We start from the raw sequence: 24401 nt of genomic DNA, 5'->3' as shown, positions 1-24401 counted from the left end.
TGGCCGGAGCCTCCGCCCGAGGTACCGCCCGCGCGCGAAGTGACCCAAATCTGAACCGTTGCTTCGCCATCCAACGGCTGTAACTTAAGTAACCTTTGCCCAAACTACCCTTGACTCAGATCTGAGCTATATGTATCTCCCGTATCCCCATTTGTTAGGGTTAGACAAGATTTATCTTAGACATGATTTGAGCTTTGTCTCCCTAGAACTCTTGTTCTTTGTATCCAAGGCACTCTAGTGGAATCTTACTCTCTCCATGGATGATTCAAGGGCAACACCTCTCTCATCCAAGTTCTAGGGTAGATCTCCTCCTCCAATCATCTCTTCTTGGATTCAACCTAAGGGTCTCTCCAAGGATTGATTTTATTGGCTTGGCCTAACCAACCAAGGGAGTATAATTGGTTTGTATTGGGTTGTGGTGTGTGTGTGTTCTTCGAGTTCATCGCGTTCTTCGTTTCCCCTCTTTTCCCCTTTCGATTTTGGGTCGAATTCGCAAGATTGGGCCACAATCTAGGTCTTAGACCACATCATATGGTATCAGAAGCTCAAGGTTACCGCGAATTTGACCCCCCACCCACCCAATTTCATCTCTGAAATTTTTTCCCCAAAAATCCCCAAAAATAGCCCTAATTTGCCTTTTGATGGATCTGCGATTTTGTTGCGTTTTGAGTGGTTTTGGTCCATGGATTTGGTGTCTCTAGTGTTGATCTACTATTTCCCCCACTTTTTAGCCTCCAATTCCATCAATTTTCGAGTTTGGATCAATTTGGTTTGGATTTGGGGAAGAACAGAGAGAGAGAAAGTGTGTGCGTGCACGTGAGGAAGAAGGAGCAGCTCTCACGAGCAGCACCTCCGGTGGAGCCTCCACCCGTGCACGAGCGGTACCTCCGGTGGAGGCTCCACCCTCCACTACCGCCCCTCCTTCCCCACGGCCGGCCACCACCACCATCTCCACCCACCACCGCCGACCACCACCACTCCTCTCCGCAACCGGCAAGCACCGCCACCCCCTCTTAATCATCGGCAAACACCGCCACCCCCTTCATCACCAACAAACACCGCCAACCCCCCAAACGATCGGTAAACACCGCCGCGGCACCACGACCACCACCGCCGCCACCGCAAGCTCACCGATACCGCCATCGGCATACCACCGACATACACCGCCGCTACCCCACCACCACCACCGCCGCCGCGAGCTCACCGATATTACCGCTATCGGCATACCACCGGCAAACACCGCCGCTACCCCACCACCACCGCCGCCACCGCAAGCTCACCAATACCACCACCGGCATACCACCGCCATCGACGCCAAGCTACTTTGACACGACTTTTCTCCTAACTTGTGTTTGCTTGTTCCGGTTTGAGTGCCTTGTTTTTGAAACTAACCCGCAGCTCCGAAGCAAGCGAAGACATCCTCGGCACCCCGAACTTGCAACCGTACTCTTGACACCACCGCCATCATCGCAAGTTGTGTGTTCCGACACCGCCTAACATTTTCATCTAGGTATAACTTGCTCCCCACCTTGTAACCCCTCTTCTTTTGCGATCTATCCTATCGAGCATTGCTTATTGAGTGTTGCGAGACATTGCACGTGGCCCCGATTGTGAGGTGTGTGTGTAGTGTGGAGTCAAGTTTCTAAGCAAAACTCGTGTGCCAAGATAGCAAAAGCGAGCTAACGCTAACATAGAGCGTGAAAAAGAAAGAAAAGCACAAAAAGAGTGCAAGTGCCATCATACATACAAAAGTGTACAAAGTGCCACCATAGATACAAAAGAGTGCAAGTGCCACCATATACAAAAGAGAAAAAGCTTTTAGGCAAAAGAGAGATAAGAGAAGAGAGGCCGCGTGTGAATCTTGTTGTCTCTCCATTTGCAACCAAAGCTTTGCCTCTCCTTGTGTTAGTGTCACACCGAGCACCCTTGCTTACACTTTTCCGCTCACTTTTTGGTTGCACTAACCCCATTCATCTCGTGTGTGAGTTCCACATCTTTTCCGTGTTTCTAGTGATCATCACTTTGACATTTGATTTTTGGATTTCACCCACTCTTAACAACAAACTTGATTTCGGATTTCGTCTTTTGGCTTTCCACCATACTCACCTACCACCATATTTGCTAGCTTTTGCGTGTTCCTTTGTGTGTGTAACCCAATACAAATTGATTTTTCTCTTGGTTTAGTTAGTTGACCCAATTTGATCACTCCAAGGTGAGACTTGAAGGTTGTTTCTTCCACTAACATCCACCACATAGCTCTTGTCGTGCTAACATGGATAGCGAAGAAGAAGATACGGAGGACTACACGGAGGACTTCGAGGAGGATACCTCTTCAAGCACCGCGGATGTGGAGGAACATGTGGAGCTCGACACCGACTATGGCTCCGCGAGCATCACCAACATGACCGACATCGAAGAGCTCTACATCGACTATGGCTCCGCGAGCATCGCCAACATGGACGACATGGTGGAGCACCACCTTGAGGACGACATCGACGAGCTCTACATCGACAATGGCTCATCAAGCATGGACGACATGGTGGAGCAACGCCACGCCTACGACATCGACACTATGGCGGAGCCTCACCTCGACTCCACCTTGAACAACGCCGATGCTCCCACATACCCCTACTTGGCCAATGGAGCTACATATGAAGATCGAGGACCTCCACGATGGCACCATCATATGGATCATCAAGAGCGTCCCCAACATGATCGTCTTCGACATTCGTCTTCGAGCTCCACAAGGCGCCATCATGAGAGTGCTTATGCACAAGATCATCGACATCAAGGACATCATATGGAGCATCAAGAGTGTCCCCAACATGATCGTCATCGACACGCTTCTCCAAGTTCCACAAGGCACAACAAGCAACATGCCAAGTCGCATGAGCCATCATCTAGGCATGGCAAGGACCGTCATCGACTCACACCATCTCATGATAGTCGTCGACCACCACCATCTCATGGTCTACATCGACATCCGTCCACACATGATCTTCGACGACACCACTCAAGCCATGGTGATGAAGCACGACGACGAGAGCCTCGACATGAAGGCGACACACACCATCATAGGGTGTATACCACTCCAAGCGTGGAGAGGGCACATCAAGAGGACTTTACTCATAAGGCGACTCCTACATCTTGTGCCACCACCACAATGGCCCCTACCTCGTCACATGCCTATGGACTCCGATGCTACAAGTGCAAGCAACAAGGCCACCCTCCACGGGAATGTCCCAATCTCCTATGTGAGGTGTGCAAGGCCAAGGGTCACGTGGCATGGCAATGCACAACGCCAAGCGCCAAGAAGCTCTACTTCGACGAGCTAAATGCACAAGTCTCCAAGATGCCTATCGCGCCCACACTTCAAGATGAAGATCAACAAGTTCAACTCAAGGATGATGTGGATCCGAGCCTAGCTCTCTACTACACCACGACGCCACCACTTGAGGATGACTTGGGAGGCGATGGAGTTGAGCATGGTGAGCATGGGATTATCCCTTCACCGATGGAGGCGCATGGAGTTGAGATGGTTGAGCATGGGAATCTCCCTTCAACCAAGGAGGCGCATGGAGAGGAGAAAGTCGAGCCTACTCCCCTATGCTTGCTTGATGAGTTGGTACCAATCCCATGTGAGCATGAGAGCCACTTAGCCCACTTGAGTGAGAGTGATAGTGAGTTGAGCGACTCCCACCCCATATGTGAGTCTGCGTGCTTCCATTTGGAGGAGATGAGTGAAACACCGAGTGAGTTGCGAGAGGTAGTTGATAGGTCCATGGAGGCCATCGCATTTGCTAACACCCTAACCTCTCCCTCTTTTGTGTTTCCTCATGTTTCACTAGGTTCCATGGATGTTGAAGCGACAAGGATGGAGAAGAACATGTACATGGTGCAAGAAGATCACATCACACCATGCTTCGATGATGATGACGATGTCAACCATATGGAGCATACAACTACCACAATACCTACATCAAATGAGTCGGACTACCAAGGTAAAACCAAAGGTATTGATGAGACCATGATTCCCCTTGTGGACATGAAACATGATGACTTGTTCCCATTTGCTTGCGATATGAGGACGACTTGCTCTTTTACATGTCTTGTTGAAAATGATGACATTAACTTCCGCATGCTTTGCCCTACATGTTTGCAATACTCCACAATCCTTGCATCCAAGATGGTCACAAATTTCTCATTCTTATGCTTGCTATGCAAAAATGCTTATTTCATTGTCCATGAGATGGCCCCCATAGCCTTCTCAATTTTTGATGATCATGAATTACCACATGCCACACATGCACCATCATGCCATATGCACTATCGCCATGCATTCCATACTATCTTGATCGACACTAATGGTGATGTGCACAAGACATGGACCATCATGATGGATGATGTGTTCATCTACCATGCACACACGCTCTTTGTTTTGTTTATTCCATGTGTAGGTACACGGACGACCACTTCCACCGCTACGGAGCATGAGCTCACGAAACGCGCAATTGAGAGCTACCCCATCAAGGACCTAACCCACGGGAATCACACCAAAGGGTATGTTCCCACAAGCCTTCGCCCTCATGTGTTTCCGACTTGGTTTGTCGAGCTTCCGGTTTGGTCCAATTCCTCGTCACCCCTTTTGCTTCTTATGCAACATATCTTGAAACATCTTATTGGCACAATGGTTGTTGTATGTATTGATGATATCATCATACACTCCGAGAACCTCAAGGATCATGTCATACATGTGAGAGACACCTTATGCACCTTGTGCCACATGTCACACCAAAAGTTGCTCTACATTGGATTTCTCATTTCATCTTTAGCATTTGCAATGGATTCTTTGACACTTGAGGAAACCCATAATCGGCTCACGCCAACCATACTTTCCCAAGCTAGAGGTCTCCATAGCTTTGCCATTGCACATAACAATTTTGCCCCAAATTTTGCCGCCGATACTTGCCTTTTGATTGTTCCATTTGTGTGGGACAATGCTACACACAACATTTTTGACACCTTCCAAAGCAAACTTTTACATGCACAAATTTTTGCCCTACCACATTTTGGATACGTCGACACTATTTTGATTTCCATTTTTGCCAAATGCCTCTTGGAGAAACGACTTGATGCTTCGTATTTGATTGAGAGCCTCTTGTTCGCCGGTCACCCAATTGGCATCCACAAGCTTTCCTTTCGCAAGTTGTTTTTCCCCACGCTCTTCTTCGACCGAGACTTTGTCCCTCCACCACTACATGGGAGACCCACTATGGACTACAACAAGGACGCCCGCACCACGACGAGCATCCATAAGGATACAAGGGCAACTATACAAGTCCTTCCCCAAGCTACAAGCATCAACGTCTACATCATCGTTGAGGAGGAGCAAGAGTCGAGGACGACTCTTCCCCAAGGGGGGAGATGATGCGGGGTGGCCTTCGGACACCTCCACCTCAAGACCGTCAAGTGCAGCCCCGCCTATCGTCGATGCTACACCATGGCCAAGGAGTCCCCCAAGTGGACCGACAACCCTAACCCACGCTACACGTGACAAGGTGAACTCCTTCCTCTCGATACTCGACCTCAACGCCCACTTGAATGGAATGCTACCTCATGCCAATTATGTGTCATTAGGTGCAAGTCTCATCAAGGACATGAGGAGGAGGAGGACACACCATTGTACAAGGGAGAAGAAGAAGAAAGAAGAAGAAGAAAGAAGAGAGAAGAAGAAAGAAGAAGAAGGAAGAGCAAAGAAGAGAAGAGGGAAAGGGGGGGCCGGAGCCTCCACCAAGGAGAGGCCGGAGCCTCCAGGCCCCCCATGGCCGGTACCTCCTCCTGGAGATGGCCACGCGGGAAAGGAGGGCAGGACCGGTACTACCGGCCCCTCCTGGCCGGTACTACCGGCCGGCCCTGGTGCTCCCTGGGCGGCCACGTCGACGCCGCGGGAAGAGGAGGCCAGGCCGGTACCTCCGGCCATGGTACCGGCCGAGGTACCGCCCATGCGCCCAGCCTCACAGTATACTCAGCCCCCATTTGAGGCATCTTTCCGGTACCATGGCCGGAGCCTCCGCCCGAGGTACCGCCCGCGCGCGAAGTGACCCAAATCTGAACCGTTGCTTTGCCATCCAACGGCTGTAACTTAAGTAACCTTTGCCCAAACTACCCTTGACTCAGATCTGAGCTATATGTATCTCCCGTATCCACATTTGTTAGGGTTAGACATGATTTAGCTTAGACATGATTTGAGCTTTGTCTCCCTAGAACTCTTGTTCTTTGTATCCAAGGCACTCTAGTGGAATCTTACTCTCTCCATGGATGATTCAAGGGCAACACCTCTCTCATCCAAGTTCTAGGGTAGATCTCCTCCTCCAATCTCTCTCTTCTTGGATTCAACCTAAGGGTCTCTCCAAGGATTGATTTTATTGGCTTGGACTAACCAACCAAGGGAGTATAATTGGTTTGTATTGGGTTGTGGTGTGTGTGTGTTCTTCGAGTTCATCGCGTTCTTCGTTTCCCCTCTTTTCCCCTTTCGATTTCGGGTCGAATTCGCAAGATTGGGCCACAATCTAGGTCTTAGACCACATCAGAAAATAGCTCTTCAATAGGCCCAAGAAGCTTTAACATTAAGAGAAACTGCGGTTGCCGAAGCTGCCCAGGCCGCTTCTCGAGAAGATTACATGCTTGACTTAATGACCGACGCAAGTTTGGATATGGCAGGTATGCTTCCCGCGTTTTAGTCTTCTTGTGCATGCATTCTCTTGCTTTCCGTTCCTCATTGTGTTTTTTTCCCTTAACAGGTTCCTTTCTAGATGCTGCTGCTGAAAATCAATGGGTTGATGTGACATCAGCTCTTCTCATTAAACTTGCTATAAAAAATGATTCCAGTTTTTGGTCTTCCCCAGATCGAACCCGATGAATTGCCAGATTTCAAGACCGCGCGGGTCAGGTTCGGGAATATCTTGAATTGCACCAAGACTTTGGCCATGGTTTATAATGCTATGTTTCCTCAAAATATTCATCCCAAAACACTTCCTGAATTGATGAATAAATTCGGAAGCCCTCATCAAGTCCATGGGTTTGTGAAAGCCCAATTAATGGCCGGTGCCAGATTTGCCATGATCATGCTGCAGATCTGCCATCCGAAGATGGAGATGACCAGTGTTTTTGAAACTTGTCATGCTAAGTTGAGGAAGCGAAGGAAGAATGTCGACAAAATCAATGACAGGGTTACACCAGTAGCCGAGGGAATGATTGATGATCTCATTCGGATGGATGCTGACTTCGTGGACGGCCATTATGCTGATTTTATGGGTGCATCTGCAGAAGGCGAAAGAATAACCATAGACAACATTATGGGGATAGAGTGAAAACTTATCTCTGCTGTCGCGCATTTTCCTGAGAGGAAATCTTGTATATTGCGAAGACTCTGTATATTCAAAGCTATTCGTTTATTTTCCATTTCTTTTAGCCCCCGAAAGTTTTCGGTGTCTTTTGTGTTTATATTTATTGCTTTGCGAGGTGTTTAAACCAAGGGAAATATCTTGAGAGTTTGTATATTGTAAGAATTTCTGTATGTATAGAACTTTCCGGGTCATGAGCCCCCGAGCCTGTCGAAGAAAAAGATGTATATCACCAATATCTTTACTATATTGCAGCATTGCGAGTCCGCCTCTTTAAAAACCTTTCAGCCCCACTCGGTGCGTTGAAAGGAAAAGAGTGCGTCTGGAAACTCGCGGGCGTTTCAGTACAATGTATGTTTACATGTAGGACTATATTTTTGACTTATGCGTAAAAACGCCTAAGCTGCGCCACGTTCCAAGGGTTTGGTTCTGCGATCCCTGTCTTCTTGTCCTTTATTCTGTACGCTCCTCCCGCGATTACTTCGGTGACGATGTATGGGCCAATCCAGGGTGACTTGAATTTTTCATGGCTGTCTTGTGTGAGCCGAAGAACTAGGTCACCAACTTGAAAAGATGTTGGTCGCAAACGTCGACTATGGTAGTTCTTCAAGTCCTGCTGATATTTGGTTACTCTTGACAACACCTCATCTCTAGCTTCGTCGAGAGCATCGACATCGTCCTCCAATGCCTGTCTCGAGGTTTCTTCGTAGAACTCCGCCACTCTTGGAGAATTGTGTTCTATTTCTATCGGGAGCATTGCCTCAACTCCATGAACCAGGAAAAACGGAGTCTCTTGTGTTGCTGTATTGGGAGTTATCCGTATACTCCATAGTACACTGGGTAACTCTTCTGGCCATGAGTATCGAGCTTTTTCTAGAGATGTTAGCAACCGTTTTTTGATACCATTGCAGATGATACCGTTTGCTTTTTCGACTTGGCCATTGGTTTGCGGGTGTGCCACTAATGCGAAGTGTAGTTTGATCCCTACCTCCGCACAATATGCCTTAAACTCCTTGGAGGTGAAGTTGCTGCCGTTGTCTGTGACGATGCTGTGAGGAACACCAAATCGAAAAACTATGCCTTTGATGAAGCTTACCACCGAAGCTGCGTCTGCCAATGTTACTGGTACTGCTTCAATCCGTTTGGTGAACTTATCGACAGCTACGAGCATATACACGTATCCTCTTGGCCAAGATTTATGCAACTTCCCTACCATGTCGAGTCCCCATTGTGCGAAAGGCCATGACAAAGGTATTGGCATCAGCTCTGCTGCCGGAGAATGAGGTTTTGCCACAAACCTTTGGCACGCATCACAGGTTCGCACAATATCTTTCGTGTCTTCTATTGCAGTCAACCAATAAAAACCTGCACTGAAAACCTTGGCTGCTATTGCTCGGCTGCTCGCGTGATGGCCACCTACTCCTTTGTGTACGTCCTTCAGTATTACTCTTCCTTCTTCGGGTGTTACGCACCTTTGCAAAACTCCTGAGATGCTGCGTTTGTACAACTCTCCCTTGACCACAGTGAACGCTTTGGATCGTCGAATAACTCGCTTCGCTTCTACTGGATCTTTGGGTACTTCTTTTCTTAGGATATATGCTATGTAAACCTTCATCCAAGGAACTTGCACTACCATCACCTCATGTGGTTCCTCCTCATCTCCCGATATATTTGCATCTAATTGTACTGGAGCCCCCGAGTGTTTCTCGAGCTTCTCTTTTTCCTTTGGCCGTTTTTTCGCCTTTGTTGATCTTTGATACGTCTCCGACGTATCGATAATTTCTTATGTTCTATGCCATATTATTGATGATACCTACATGTTTTATGCACACTTTATGTCATATTCGTGCATTTTCTGGAACTAACCTATTAACAAGATGCCGAAGTGCCGTCCTCGTTTTCTCGCTGTTTTTGGTTTCGTAAATCCTAGTAACGAAATATTCTCGGAATCGGACGAAATCAAGACCTGTGTTCCTATTTTCACCGGAAGCATCCGTAACACCCGAGAGCCGCTGTAGGGGCCCTGTGGGCCCCGGATGATAGGGTGGCGCGGCTCGGGCCCCGGCCGCGCCAGCCCTATGGTGCCGCCGCCTCTTCGACCCTCCCGATGCTGCCCTTCCGCCTATTTAAAGCCTCCGTCGAGAAAACCCCGATGCGAAAAACCACGATACGGAAAACCTTACCGAGACGCCGCCGCCGCCGATCCCATCTCGGGGATTCCGGAGATCTCCTCCGCACCTCGCCGGAGAGGGGATTCATCTCCCGGAGGACTCTACACCGCCATGGTCGCCTCCCGGAGTGATGAGTGAGTAGTTCACCCCCGGACTATGGGTCCATAGCAGTAGCTAGATGGTTGTCTTCTCCTCATTGTGCTTCATTGTCGGATCTTGTGAGCTGCCTAACATGATCAAGATCATCTATCTCGTAATTCTATATGTTGTGTTTGTCGGGATCCGATGGATAGAGAATACCATGTCATGTTAATTATCAAGTTATTACATATGTGTTGTTTATGATCTTGCATGCTCTCCGTTACTAGTAGAGGCTCTGGCCAAGTTTTTGCTTTTAACTCCAAGAGGGAGTATTTATGCTCGATAGTGGGTTCATGCCCGCATTGACACCTGGGACGATGGACGTAAAGTTCTAAGGTTGTGTTGTGCTTGTTGCCACTAGGGATAAAACATTGGTGCTATGTCCGAGGATGTAGTTGTTGATTACATTACGCACCATACTTAATGCAATTGTCCGTTGTTAGCAACTTAATACCTGGAGGGGTTCGGATGATAACCTGAAGGTGGACTTTTTAGGCATAGATGCAGTTGGGTGGCGGTCTATGTACTTTGTCGTAATGCCCAATTAAATCTCACTATACTTATCATGTCATGTATGTGCATTGTTATGCCCTCTCTATTTGTCAATTGCCCGACTGTAATTTGTTCACCCAACATGCTTTATCTTATGGGAGAGACACCTCTAGTGAACTGTGGACCCCGGTCCATTCTTTAATACTGAAATACAAATCTGCTGCAATACTTGTTTTACTATTTTCTCTGCAAACAATCATCTTCCACACAATACGGTTAATCCTTTGTTACATGCAAGTCGGTGAGATTGAACCTCACTCGTTTCGTTGGGGCAAAGTACTTTGGTTGTGTTGTGCAGGTTCCACGTTGGCGCCGGAATCCCTGGTGTTGCGCCGCACTACATCCCGCCGCCATCAACCTTCAACGTGCTTCTTGGCTCCTCCCGGTTCGATAAACCTTGGTTTCTTTCCGAGGGAAAACTTGCTGCTGTGCGCATCATACCTTCCTCTTGGGGTTGCCCAACGAACGTGTGAAATACACGCCATCAAGCTCTTTTTCTGGCGCCGTTGCCGGGGAGATCAAGACACCGCAAGGGGAGTCTCCACTTCTCAATCTCTTTACTTTGTTTTGTCTTGCTTTATTTTATCTACTACTTTGTTTGCTACATTATATCAAAACACAAAAAAATTAGTTGCTAGCTTTACCTTATTTACTATCTTGTTTGCTATATCAAAAACACAAAAAAAAATTAGTTTACTTGCATTTACTTTATCTAGTTTGCTTTATTTATTACCGCTAAAATGAGTAATCCCGAAGTTGAAGTTCGTTCATTTAAGCAACAAGGGGGAGAATGTTTAAAAGATGCTTGGTATAGAATTAGTGATGCCCATAATAGGTGCACTAAGAAACACTCTACTACTATCCTACTCAGGAATTTTTATGTTGGTATCTCTAGCTGGAATAGATATGTTCTTGATTGTCTCGCGGGAGGTAACTTCCTAGGTGCTCCCGCTTTAGAGGCTAGTTGCATTATTGAGAGTTTATTTGGAACACCACCTGTTAGTGAAATTAAAACTGAAACCTCCCTTGAGGATGTTATGAAAAAATTGGAAACCATAGAGAAAAATTTTAGTGTTGAAACTAAGTTGGAGATGTTACTTGTTAAAACTGATAAACTTGATAAATCCTTAGGAGGAATTGATGAAAGAATTAGTGTCCTAGGAACTTGTGTTGACCATGATAATAAAATTAATAGGATTGGCGAACTTGAAAAAGCTATGGGAACTTTGGGTTCAACCTTTTCATCTTTACAGTTTAGAGAGAAAGCTTATGTGGGAAAGGAGCAAAAATTTATGTATGCCTCTAAAGTGCCTAAACCAAAGAAATATTATTATAGGCCTAAAATTTACAAAGCTCCTAGTGCCACTACAAATGGGGGAGCTTATGATATCAATGCTCCATCTCGCGATAACACTTGAGATACACTTTCTGCGCCTAGCTGAAAGGCGTTAAAGAAAAGCGCTTATGGGAGACAACCCATGTTTTTACTCCAGTATTTTTGTTTTACATTTGTGTCTTGGAAGCTGTTTACTACTGTAGCAACCTCTCCTTATCTTAGTTTTATGTTTTGTTGTGCCAAGTAAAGTCTTTGATAGAAAAGTAAGTACTAGATTTGGATTACTGCGCAGTTCCAGATTTCTTTGCTGTCACAAATCTGGGTCTATCTCCCTGTAGGTAGCTCAGAAAATTAAGCCAATTTACGAGCATGATCCTCAGATATGTACGCAACTTTAATTCAATTTGAGCATTTTCATTTGAGCAAGTCTGGTGGCCTAATAAAATCCATCTTTACGGACTGTTCTGTTTTGACAGATTCTGCCTTTTATTTCGCATTGCCTCTTTTGCTATGTTGGATGAATTTATTTGATCCATTAATGTCCAGTAGCTTTATGCAATGTCCAGAAGTGTTAAGAATGATTGTGTCACCTCTGAACATGTTAATTTTTATTGTCCACTAACCCTCTAATGAGTTTGTTTCGAGTTTGGTGTGGAGGAAGTTTTCAAGGGTCAAGAGAGGAGGATGATATACTATGATCAAGAAGAGTGAAAGCTCTAAGCTTGGGGATGCCCCGGTGGTTCACCCCTGCATATTTCAAGAAGACTCAAGCATCTAAGCTTGGGGATGCCCAAGGCATCCCCTTCTTCATCGACAACATTATCAGGTTCCTCCCCTGAAACTATATTTTTATTCCGTCACATCTTATGTACTTTGCTTGGAGCATCGGTGTGCTTTTGTTTTTGTTTTTGTTTGAATAAATGCTTGTGTGGGAGAGAGACACGCTCCGCTGGTTCATATGAACACATGTGTTCTTAGCTTTTAATTTTCATGGCGAAGTTTCTTCTTCGTTAATTTGTTATATGGTTGGGATTGGAAAATGATACATGTAGTAAATTGCTATAATGTCTTGGATAATGTGATACTTGGCAATTGTTGTGCTCATGTTTAAGCTCTTGCATCATATACTTTGCACCTATTAATGAAGAAACACTTAGAGCTTGCTAATTTGGTTTGCATATTTGGTTTCTCTAGAGTCTAGATAACATCTAGTATTGAGTTTTGAACAACAAGGAAGACGGTATGGAGTCTTATAATGTTTACCATATGTCTTTTATGTGAGTTTTGCTGTACCGTTCATCCTTGTGTTTGTTTCAAATAACCTTGCTAGCCTAAACCTTGTATCGAGAGGGAATACTTCTCATGCATCCAAAATCCTTGAGCCAACCACTATGCCATTTGTGTCCACCATACCTACCTACTACATGGTATTTCTCCGCCATTCCAAAGTAAATTGCTTGAGTGCTACCTTTAAAATTCCATCATTCACCTTTGCAATATATAGCTCATGGGACAAATAGCTTAAAAACTATTGTGGTATTGAATATGTACTTATGCACTTTATCTCTTATTAAGTTGCTTGTTGTGCGATAACCATGCTTCGGGGACGCCATCAACTATTATTTGTTGAATATCATGTGAGTTGCTATGCATGTCCGTCTTGTCCGAAGTAAGAGAGATCTACCACCTTTATGGTTGGAGCATGCATATTGTTAGAGAAGAACATTGGGCCGCTAACTCGAAGCCATGATTCATGGTGGAAGTTTCAGTTTTGGACACATATCCTCAATCTCATATGAGAATAATAATTGTTGCCACATGCTTATGCATTAAAGAGGAGTCCATTATCTGTTGTCCATGTTGTCCCGGTATGGATGTCTAAGTTGAGAATAATCAAAAGCGAGAAATCCAAAATGCGAGCTTTCTCCTTAGACCTTTGTACAGGCGGCATGGAGGTACCCCATTGTGACACTTGGTTAAAACATGTGCATTGCAAAGATCCGGTAGTCCAAGCTAATTAGGACAAGGTGCGGGCACTATTAGTATACTATGCATGAGACTTGCAACTTGTAAGATATAATTTACATAACTCATATGCTTTATTACTACCGTTGACAAAATTGTTTCATGTTTTCAAAATAAAAGCTCTAGCACAAATATAGCAATCGATGCTTTCCTCTTTGAAGGACCATTCTTTTACTTTTATGTTGAGTCAGCTTCACCTATCTCTCTCCACCTCAAGAAGAAAACACTTGTGTGAACTCGTGCATTGATTCCTACATACTTGCATATTGCACTTGTTATATTACTCTATGTTGACAATTATCCATGAGATATACATGTTACAAGTTGAAAGCAACCGCTGAAACTTAATCTTCCTTTGAGTTGCTTCAATACCTTTACTTTGATTTATTGCTTTATGAGTTAACTCTTATGCAAGACTTATTAATACTTGTCTTGAAGTACTATTCATGAAAAGTCTTTGCTTTATGATTCACTTGTTTACTCATGTCATTACCATTGTTTTGATCACTGCATTCATTACATATGTTTACAAATAGTATGATCAAGGTTATGATGGCATGTCACTTCAGAAATTATCTTTGTTATCGTTTTACCTGCTCGGGACGAGCAGAACTAAGCTTGGGGATGCTTGATACGTCTCCGACGTATCGATAATTTCTTATGTTCTATGCCATATTATTGATGATACCTACATGTTTTATGCACACTTTATGTCATATTCGTGCATTTTCTGGAACTAACCTATTAACAAGATGCCGAAGTGCCGGTTCTCGTTTTCGTTGTTTTTGGTTTCGGAAATCCTAGTAACGAAATATTCTCGAATCGGACGAAATCAAGACCCAGGTTCCTATTTTCACCGGAAGCATCCGGAACACCCGAGAGCCGCCGAGGGGGGCCCTGTGGGCCCAGCATGATAGGGTGGCGCGGCCTGGGCCCTGGCCGCGCCAGCCTATGGTGCCGCCGCCTCTTCGACCCTCTGATGCTGCCCTTTCGCCTATTTAAAGCCTCCGTCGAGAAAACCCTGATGCGAAAAACCACGATACGGAAAACCTTACTGAGACGCCGCCGCCGCCGATCCCATCTTGGGGGATTCTGGAGATCTCCTCCGGCACCCTGCCGGAGAGGGGATTCATCTCCCGGAGGACTCTACACCGCCATGGTCGCCTCCGGAGTGATGAGTGAGTAGTTCACCCCTGGACTATGGGTCCATAGCAGTAGCTAGATGGTTGTCTTCTCCTCATTGTGCTTCATTGTCGGATCTTGTGAGCTGCCTAACATGATCAAGATCATCTATCCGTAATTCTATATGTTGTGTTTGTCGGGATCCGATGGATAGAGAATACCATGTCATGTTAATTATCAAGTTATTACATATGTGTTGTTTATGATCTTGCATGCTCTCCGTTACTAGTAGAGGCTCGGCCAAGTTTTTGCTTTTAACTCCAAGAGGGAGTATTTATGCTCGATAGTGGGTTCATGCCTCGCATTGACACTCGGGACAGGTGACGTAAAGTTCTAAGGTTGTGTTGTGCTGTTGCCACTAGGGATAAAACATTGGCGCTATGTCCGAGGATGTAGTTGTTGATTACATTACGCACCATACTTAATGCAATTGTCCGTTGTTAGCAACTTAATACCGGAGGGGTTCGGATGATAACCTGAAGGTGGACTTTTTAGGCATAGATGCAGATGGATGGCGGTCTATGTACTTTGTCGTAATGCCCAATTAAATCTCACTATACTTATCATGTCATGTATGTGCATTGTTATGCCCTCTCTATTTGTCAATTGCCCGACTGTAATTTGTTCACCCAACATGCTTTATCTTATGGGAGAGACACCTCTAGTGAACTCGTGGACCCCGGTCCATTCTTTAATACTCGAAATACAAATCTGCTCGCAATACTTGTTTTACTATTTTCTCCGCAAACAATCATCTTCCACACAATACGGTTAATCCTTTGTTACGGCAAGCCGGTGCGATTGACAACCTCACCGTTTCGTTGGGGCAAAGTACTTTGGTTGTTTTGTGCAGGTTTCACGTTGGCGCCGGAATCCCCGGTGTTGCGCCGCACTACATCCCGCCGCCATCAACCTTCAACGTGCTTCTTGGCTCCTCCTGGTTCGATAAACCTTGGTTTCTTTCTGAGGGAAAACTTGCTGCTGTGCGCATCATACCTTCCTCTTGGGGTTGCCCAACGAACGTGTGAAATACACGCCATCAATCTTTCATTTATCTCTTCCCAAAATACGGCAGGTGGTATTGCTAAGCACTGTGACCCGATGTTCGCTAAAACATCGGCTTCATCGTTGTTGAGCCTGCTGATATGATTCACTTCGCACCCATCAAAGAGTTTTTCGAGCTCGTTGTATACCTCCTTGTATGCTATCATGGTGTCATTAACTGCGTTGCATTGGTTCATCACCCGTTGAGCCACCAGTTGGGAATCGCCGAATTTTTTAATCGGGTTGCGCCACAAGCTTTCGCCATCTTCATTCCGTGGATGAGTGCTTCATACTCTACCTCATTATTTGACGCGTTAGGAAACATCATCCGCAGCACATATTTCGTCTTATCTCCATGAGGTGACACTAATATCACGCCTGCTCCAGCTCCTTCTAGCCTTTTGGACCCGTCGAAGTTCATGGTTCAAGTTCTCGATAAATCCGGGGGTCCCGTGTTTTGCAGCTCCATCCGCTCTGCGACAAAGTCTGGTAAGATTTGCGACTTTATTGCCTTTTTTTCATACATGATGTCCCGAGGGGAAAGTTCTATTCCCCAAAGGGAGACACGACCCATAGCCTCTGGGTTATTTAATATATTTGATAAAGGCGCCTCGTTGACCACTATTATCGGGTGCACCGAAAAATAGTGTCGCAACTTTCTTGCAGTTATAAACACTCCATATGCCAACTTCAGATATTGCGGGTACCGCTGTTTTGAAGGCGATATAACTTCATTGATGAAATATACCGGCCTCTGAACTCCATGAAGTTTCCCTTCTTCTTCTCTTTCGACCACAAGTACCGTGCTGACCACCTGAGGTGTAGCTGCAATATACAACAAAAGAGGTTCCTTCTCCTTAGGCGCCACCAATATTGGAGGTGTCAAGTTTGTGCGCTTAAGGTCCTCAAAGGCTCTGTCTGCTTCTTCGTTCCACTCGAACTTTTCTCCTTGCTTGATCAAGGCGTAAAATGGCAATGCCTTTTCTCCCAGCCTGGCGATGAATCTGCTTAAAGCCGCGACTCTCCCAGTTAGATGTTGTATCTCCTTTAGCTTGGTTGGCTTCCGCATTGTTACAATGGCTTGAATTTTCTCTCGGGTTTGCCTCGATTCCTCTTGCTGACACCGTAAACCCGAGAAGTTCTCCTGCAGGGACGCCGAAAGAACATTTCGTCGGATTCAGCTTGAGGCGGAATCTATCGAGATTGTCGAAAGTTTCCTTGGGGTCTTCGATCAAGGTTGATCCTTGCTTTGTTGTTATGACGACATCGTCGATGTACACTTGAATGTTCTTGCCAATCTGTGTGGCGAGACACTTCTGCATCATCCGCTGGTATGTTGCTCCCGCGTTTTTTAACCCGAAAGGCATTGTTCTGTAGCAGAACATGCCATAGGGTGTTATAAAAGCTGTTTTGACTTCATCTTCTTCTTTTAGTCGGATCTGGTTGTAACTAGAATATGCGTCCAGGAAGGAAAGACGTTCACATCCTGCCGTGGAGTCGATAATTTGATCGATCCTCGGGAGGGGAAAGTGATCCTTTGGACAATGTTTATTGAGACACGTGAAGTTGACGCACATGCGAAGGACCTCTGTGTTTTTCTTTGGAACCAGCACTGGGTTAGCTACCCACGTGGCCTCTATGTGTAACTCCTTGATAAATCCTGCTTCTCTGAGTCGATTAATTTCTGACAGCATAGCTTTGCGGTTTGGTTCCAAAAAATGCCGCAGAGGTTGTTTAACTGGTCTCGCAAGTGGATCCAAATTAAGAGGGTGCTCGGCAAGTTCCCTGGGTACTCCTGGCATGTCAGCTGGACACCATGCAAAGATTTCCCAGCACTCACGGAGGAACTTGACGAGCGCGCTTTCCTATGCGAGGTCCATGTTTGTTGCGATAGCTGTCGTTTTCTTGGGATATGTCGGGTGAATCTGCACTTTCTTCGAGTTTTTGGTGGTATCAAAGGTTGGTTCCTTTAGTGGCCTCCCACCATCTGGCAAGTACGTCATAATCAGTTGTTAGCCTTGACGCCATATATTCCGCTTGCATCCCGAAAGTTTCCGACGACCGATGAAAGTCCTTGTCGCACTTATCCGCTAGCGTGAAACCGCCTTTTACCGTGATTGGGCCGTTAGGTCCAGGGAGCCTCCACAACAAGTATGTATAATGTGGTGCCGCCATAAATCTGGCATGCGCGGGTCGTCCTAGCAGAGCATGATACCGTGACGGGAAATCCACAACTTCGAATTCCAGCTTCTCTCTTCGTAGTTTTCTCGGGTTCCAAACCGAACGTCGAGATTGATTTTTCCTAGTGGATAACTTGGCTTATACGGTGTAATACCATGGAAACGCGTATCGGCTTGGGGTCAAATTCGCCAAGGATATATTCATTTTCCTCAATGTATCTGCGTACATGAGGTTTAAACTGTTGCCTCCATCTATAAACACCCGGGAAACGTCAAATCCTGCAATCACCACCGGCAGAATCAAGGCTGACTGTCCTGGCCTAGGGACTTGTTGCGGGTGGTCCGCTATGGTGAAGCCTATGTCCTGCCCCGACAAATTCAGGTACTCAATTGTTGGTGGAGGCATCTTTTCTGCCATAAAAATTTGTCGCGAAATTACTTTCTGAGCTCTATTGGATGGTCTGCCCTTCTGAATCATCGAGACCTCCCCATTGGTGTGGATATAAGGGCCATTCATTGGAGTTGCCGCCAATTGTAACTGGTGTCGATTTTCGTCCGTGATTGCGGGTGGTGGTGGTAGATGTATCTCACTCCTTGGTCCCCGGGGGTTTATGTTTGCTTGCTCGTGCATTGGCATGCCCTGCGTACCTATTCAATGCCAGGAAAGTTCAGCAATCCTTCGCAAATGCCCCGACTTCCTTTTTCCATTGTTGTCGAGAAAAAAGTGCATTTGGCATGGTCCGTTCATCATATCTTCGGGAGATATATACGGCCTTTGGAACCTTGGACCATTATTTTACCTGCTTGGGCGGGGACTGTCCCTGTAATCGCTACGCCGTTCACGACTTTTTTGATAATCTTCTCGATTATTACCTCCACTAGTTCCTCGGAAGCCAGCCGATATTTGGCTGGGACCGTCGTAATCTGCGAACTGGCGAGAAAAACGTCGTCTATTTTGAATATTTGGTTACGATCTTCCTCAGGTGACCTATGCCGTTTGTTGTGAACAGCATATTCTCCATCTGCCCAGCGATTTGCTATTTCCATGAGCGCCGCTATTGTTTTTGGATTAGTCCTTCCCAAATCCTCGACTAAATCCTTCCTTCGGATCCCAGCGACAAACGCATCTATCGCTCGTTCGTCAGATATGTTTTCTGCCGAATTTTTGATGATGTTCCACCTCTGAATGTACGTCCTCATCGACTCATCATACTTCTTTCGACAGGCTCTCAATTGCTCTATTGACGCAGGTTTCTTTCATGTGGATAAGAAGTTTTTCACGAACATGTCTTCAAAAGTCTCCCAACTGTCGATAGACCTAGGTGGTAACTTTTTTATCCATGATCGAGCTGCCCCACTTAAGTGTACTTGGATGCTCTGCATAGCAGTTGCTTTGGTTCCACCCGTCAGCTTTACTGTCTCCAGGTAATCCACTAGCCAGTCCTTAGGATCTTGCAACCCGTCAAACTTCTTATAGTTGTTAGGCAATTTGAATCCAGACGGGACCCGCATTTTACGAACTCGTCGTGTAAAACAAGGGAGCCCACACATATCCTCCTCATCTACCTCAGGTGTGATGGGATTCGTAGCATAGAAAAAAAAATTCCTACCGCAAGAACGAAAACACAAGCCAAGATCTAATCTAGTAGAGGGTAGCAACAAGAAGATCAAGAGACTAACCCTCGAAGATCGCAAATCTTAACGTGATTAGATCTCGTGGTGGATGTAGTCGATCACTTGTCGCTTGCAAAAGCGCGTAAAAGATCTTGACGGTGCCACAATCGGGCAGCACCTCCGTACTCGGTCACACGTTCGGTGTTGATGACGACGTCCTCCTCCCCGTTCCAGCGGGCAGCGGAAGTAGTAGATCCTCCTCGGAATCCCGGCAGCACAACGGCGTGGTGGCGGTGGTGCTGGAGAACTCCGGCAGGGCTTCGCCTATGCGCTGCGGGAGTATTATGTGGAGGAGGAGAGGCTAGGGTTTGGGGAGAGGGGGACTTGGGCGCCGGCCTCAAGGGGTGCGGCCAAGGTGGTGGCTTGAGTGGCCGGCCCCCTCCCCTTGCCCCTCTTTTTATATGTGGAAACCCCCAAGAGTTAGAGTCCAAGTCTTCGAATAAGACCCCAACTCAAAAACTTGCCATAAGGACGAAACCTACTCAAGATGGGACTCCTACTCAAGGTGGGACTCCTACTCAAGGTGGGACTCCCACCTTTCCTTGGGGAGTGGCCGGCCACCTATGGTGGAGTCCACCTGGGACTCCTCCCCCACTTGGTTGGCCGGCCTATGGTGATTTCTTCCGGACTTTTCTAGAACCTTCTAGAACCTTCCATAAATGCACCGGATCATTTTCAAACTTAGAAAATGACTTCCTATATATGAATCTTATTCTCCGGACCATTCCGGACCTCCTCGTGATGTCCTGGATCCCATCCGAGACTCCGAACAAAACTTCGAACTCCATTCCAAATTCCATATCTACTTAAACGACATCAAACCTTAAGTGTGTCACCTTACGGTTCGCGAACTATGCAGACATGGTTGAGACTTCTCTCCGACCAATAACCAATAGCGGGATCTGGAGATCCATAATGGCTCCCACATATTCAACGATGACTTAGTGATCGAATGAACCATTTACATACGACCGATTCCCTTTGTCACGCGATATTTTACTTGTCCGAGGTTTGATCATCGGTATCTCTATACCTTGTTCAACCTCGTTTCTGACAAGTACTCTTCACTCGTACCGTGGCATGTCATCTCTTATGAAACACTCATATGCTTGCAAGCTAATTAGACGACATTCCACCGAGAGGGCCTGGAGTATATCTATCCGTCATCGGGATGGACAAATCCCACTGTTGATCCATATACCTCAACTCATACTTTCCGAATACCTAATCCCACCTTTATAACCACCCATTTACGCAGTGGTGTTTGATGTAATCAAAGTACCCTTCCGGCATAAGTGATTTACATGATCTCATGGTCGAAGGACTAGGTAACTATGTATCGAAAGCTTATAGCAAATGAACTTAATGATGTGATCTTATGCTACGCTTAATTGGGTGTGTCCATTACATCATTCACATAATGACATAACCTTGTTATTAATAACATCCAATGTTCATGATCATGAAACTATGATCATCTATTAATCAACAAGCTAGTTATACAAGAGGCTTACTAGGGACTCCTTGTTGTTTACATAACACACATGTATCAATGTTTCGGTTAATACAATTATAGCATGGTATATAAACATTTATCATAAACACAAAGATATATAATAACCACTTTATTATTGCCTCTTGGGCATATCTCCAACAGTCTCCCACTTGCACTAGAGTCAATAATCTAGATTACATTGTAAGGTACCTAACACCCATGGCATTCTGGTGTTGGTCATGCTTTGCCCTAGGGAGAGCTTTAGTCAACGGATCTGCTACATTCATATCTGTGTGTACTTTGCAAATCTTTACTTCTCCATCTCCGATGTACTCGCGAATCGAATGAAAACGCAGCTTGATATGCTTCAGCTTCTTGTGTGACCTTGGTTCTTGTGCATTGGCGATGGCACCCATGTTGTGACTAGTGGGTCCAATGCACTAGGAACCACACCAAGCTCAACTATGAACCTCTTCATCCATACCGCTTCTGATGAAGCCTTCGAAGCCTCTATGCATTCCGATTCTGTTGAGGACTTCGCCACCGTGCACTGCTTGGAGCTGCACCAGCTTACTGCAGCACCATTCAATATAAACACGTACCCAGACTGAGACTTAGAGTCATCAGGATCAGTGTTCCAAATTGCATCGGTGTAACTGGTTACAACGAGCTCTTGGTAACCTCCATAACAAAGAAACATATCCTTAGTTCTTTTCAAGTACTTCGGGATATTCTTGACCGCTATCCAGTGTTCCATTCCCGGATCACTTTGATATCTGCTGGTCAAACTAACAGCATGTGCGATATCCGGTCTAGTACACAGCATGGCATACATGATAGAGCCTACTGCCGAGGCATAGGGGATCTGATTCATCCTCTCTCTTTCTTCTACGGTAGCCGGACCTTGAGTCTTACTCAATACCTTACCTGGCAACATCGGTAAGAAACCTTTCTTACTTTCATCCATTCTAAACTTCTTTAAAATCTTGTCCAGGTATGTACTCTGTGAAAGCCCTATTAGGCTACTTGATCTATCTCTATAAATCTTGATGCCTAAAATGTACGCTGCTTCACCAAGGTCCTTCATTGAAAAACACTTATTCAAATAACCTTTTACACTGCTTAATAGTTCTATATCATTCCCAATCAATAATATGTCATCTACATTTAGTATCAGGAATGCTACAGAGCTCCCACTCACTTTCTTGTAAATACATGCCTCTCCATGACACTGTATAAACCCGAAGTCCTTGATCACCTTATCCAAGCATCGGTTCCAACTCCGGGATGCTTGCTTCAGTCCATAAATGGAACGCTGAAGTTTGCATACCTTGTCAGCATTTTTAGGATCGACAAAACCTTTGGATTGTACCATATACAACTCTTCCTCAATGTCACCATTAAGGAACGCTATTTTGACATCCATCTGCCAAATCTCATAATCGAAAAATGCAGCTATTGCTAACAAAATCCCCACAGATTTTAGCTTCACTACATGTGAGAAGGTCTCATCGTAGTCACTCCTTGAATTTGCCGGAAACCCTTTGCGACAAGTCGAGCTTTATAGACAGTAACATTACCATCAGCATCTGTTTTTCTCTTGAAGAACCATTTATTCTCGACAGCCTTGCGGCTATTAGGTAAGTCTACCAAAGTCCACACTTTGTTATCATACATGGATCCCATTTCGGATTTCATGGCTTCTTGCCATTTGTTGGAATCTGGGCTCATCATTGCTTCTTCATACGTCGCAGGGTCTTCATCATTGTTGTCCACAATCATGACATTTAGACAAGGATCATACAAATCAGGAGTGGTACGTTCCCTTATCGATCTGTGAGGTTCAGTAGCTACCTCGTTCGAAGTTTCATGATCATTATCATTAGCTTCTTCTGTAATCGGTGCAGGCGGCACAGGAACATCTTCCGGTACTGCGCTACTCTGATCTACGAGAGAAGGTTCAGTAACCTCGTCGAGTTCTACTTTTCTTCCAGTCACTTCTTTAGTGAGAAACTCCTTCTCAAGAAAGGTTCCGTTCTTGGCCACAAAGATTTTGCCTTCGGATCTGTGATAGAAAGTATACCCAATAGTTTATTTAGGGTATCCTATGAAGACGCATTTCTCAGCTTTGGGTTCTAGCTTGATAGGTTGTAACTTTTTTGCATAAGCTTCACAACCCCAAACTTTAAGGAACGACAACTTAGGTTTCTTCTGAAACCACAATTCATACGGTGTCGTTTCAACGGATTTAGATGGTGCCCTATTTAAAGTGAATGCAGCTGTCTCTAATGCATAACCCCAAAATGATAACGGCAAATCAATAAGAGACATCATAGAACGAACCATATCTAAGAGAGTTCGATTACGACGTTCGGACACACCATTGCGCTGTGGTGTTCCCCCGGTGTCAACTGTGAAAGTATTCCGCGTTTCTTTAAATGCATGCCAAACTCATAACTCAGATATTCGCCTCCGCGATCAGAACGCAGAAACTTGATCTTCTTGTTACGTTGATTTTCTACTTCACTTTGGAATTCCTTAAACTTCTGGAAAGTTTCGGACTTATGTTTCATGAAATAGATATACCCATATCTACTCAGATCATCTGTGAAGGTTAGAACATAACGATAACCACCGCCCGAGGCTACACTCATTGGTCCGCACACATCGGTATGTATGATTTCCAATAAATCTGTAGCTCGCTCCATTATACCAGAGAATGGAGTCTTAGTCATTTTTCCCATTAGACATGCTTCACATCTATCAAGTGACTCAAAGTCAAGCGATTCAAGAAGTCCATTGGAATGGAGTTTCTTCATGCGTTTCACTCCAATATGACCAAGACGACAGTGCCACATATAAGTAGAATTATCATTCAATTTAATTTGTTTAGCATCAATGTTATGAACATGTGTATCACTACTATCTAGATTTAACAAGAATAAACCATTCATCTCAGCCGATGACCATAAAAGATATTATTCATAAAAATAGAACAACCATTATTCTCAGACTTGAATGAATAACCGCCTTGCATTAAACAAGATCCAGATACAATGTTCATGCTCAACGTAGGCACTAAATAACAATTATTGAGGTTTAAAACTAGGGATTTCTATTTTCGTGCCCCTGGCTCCTTAGTTGTGCTCAGTTTTCCCCAGCCCCTTAGTTTTTCCTCAGTTTTCCCCAAGACCTTGT

The sequence above is a fragment of the Lolium rigidum genome, chromosome 3 (genome assembly GCF_022539505.1).
Source record: "Lolium rigidum isolate FL_2022 chromosome 3, APGP_CSIRO_Lrig_0.1, whole genome shotgun sequence".
NCBI classification, from domain to species: domain Eukaryota; kingdom Viridiplantae; phylum Streptophyta; class Magnoliopsida; order Poales; family Poaceae; genus Lolium; species Lolium rigidum.
This window is presented reverse-complemented; position numbering follows the sequence as displayed.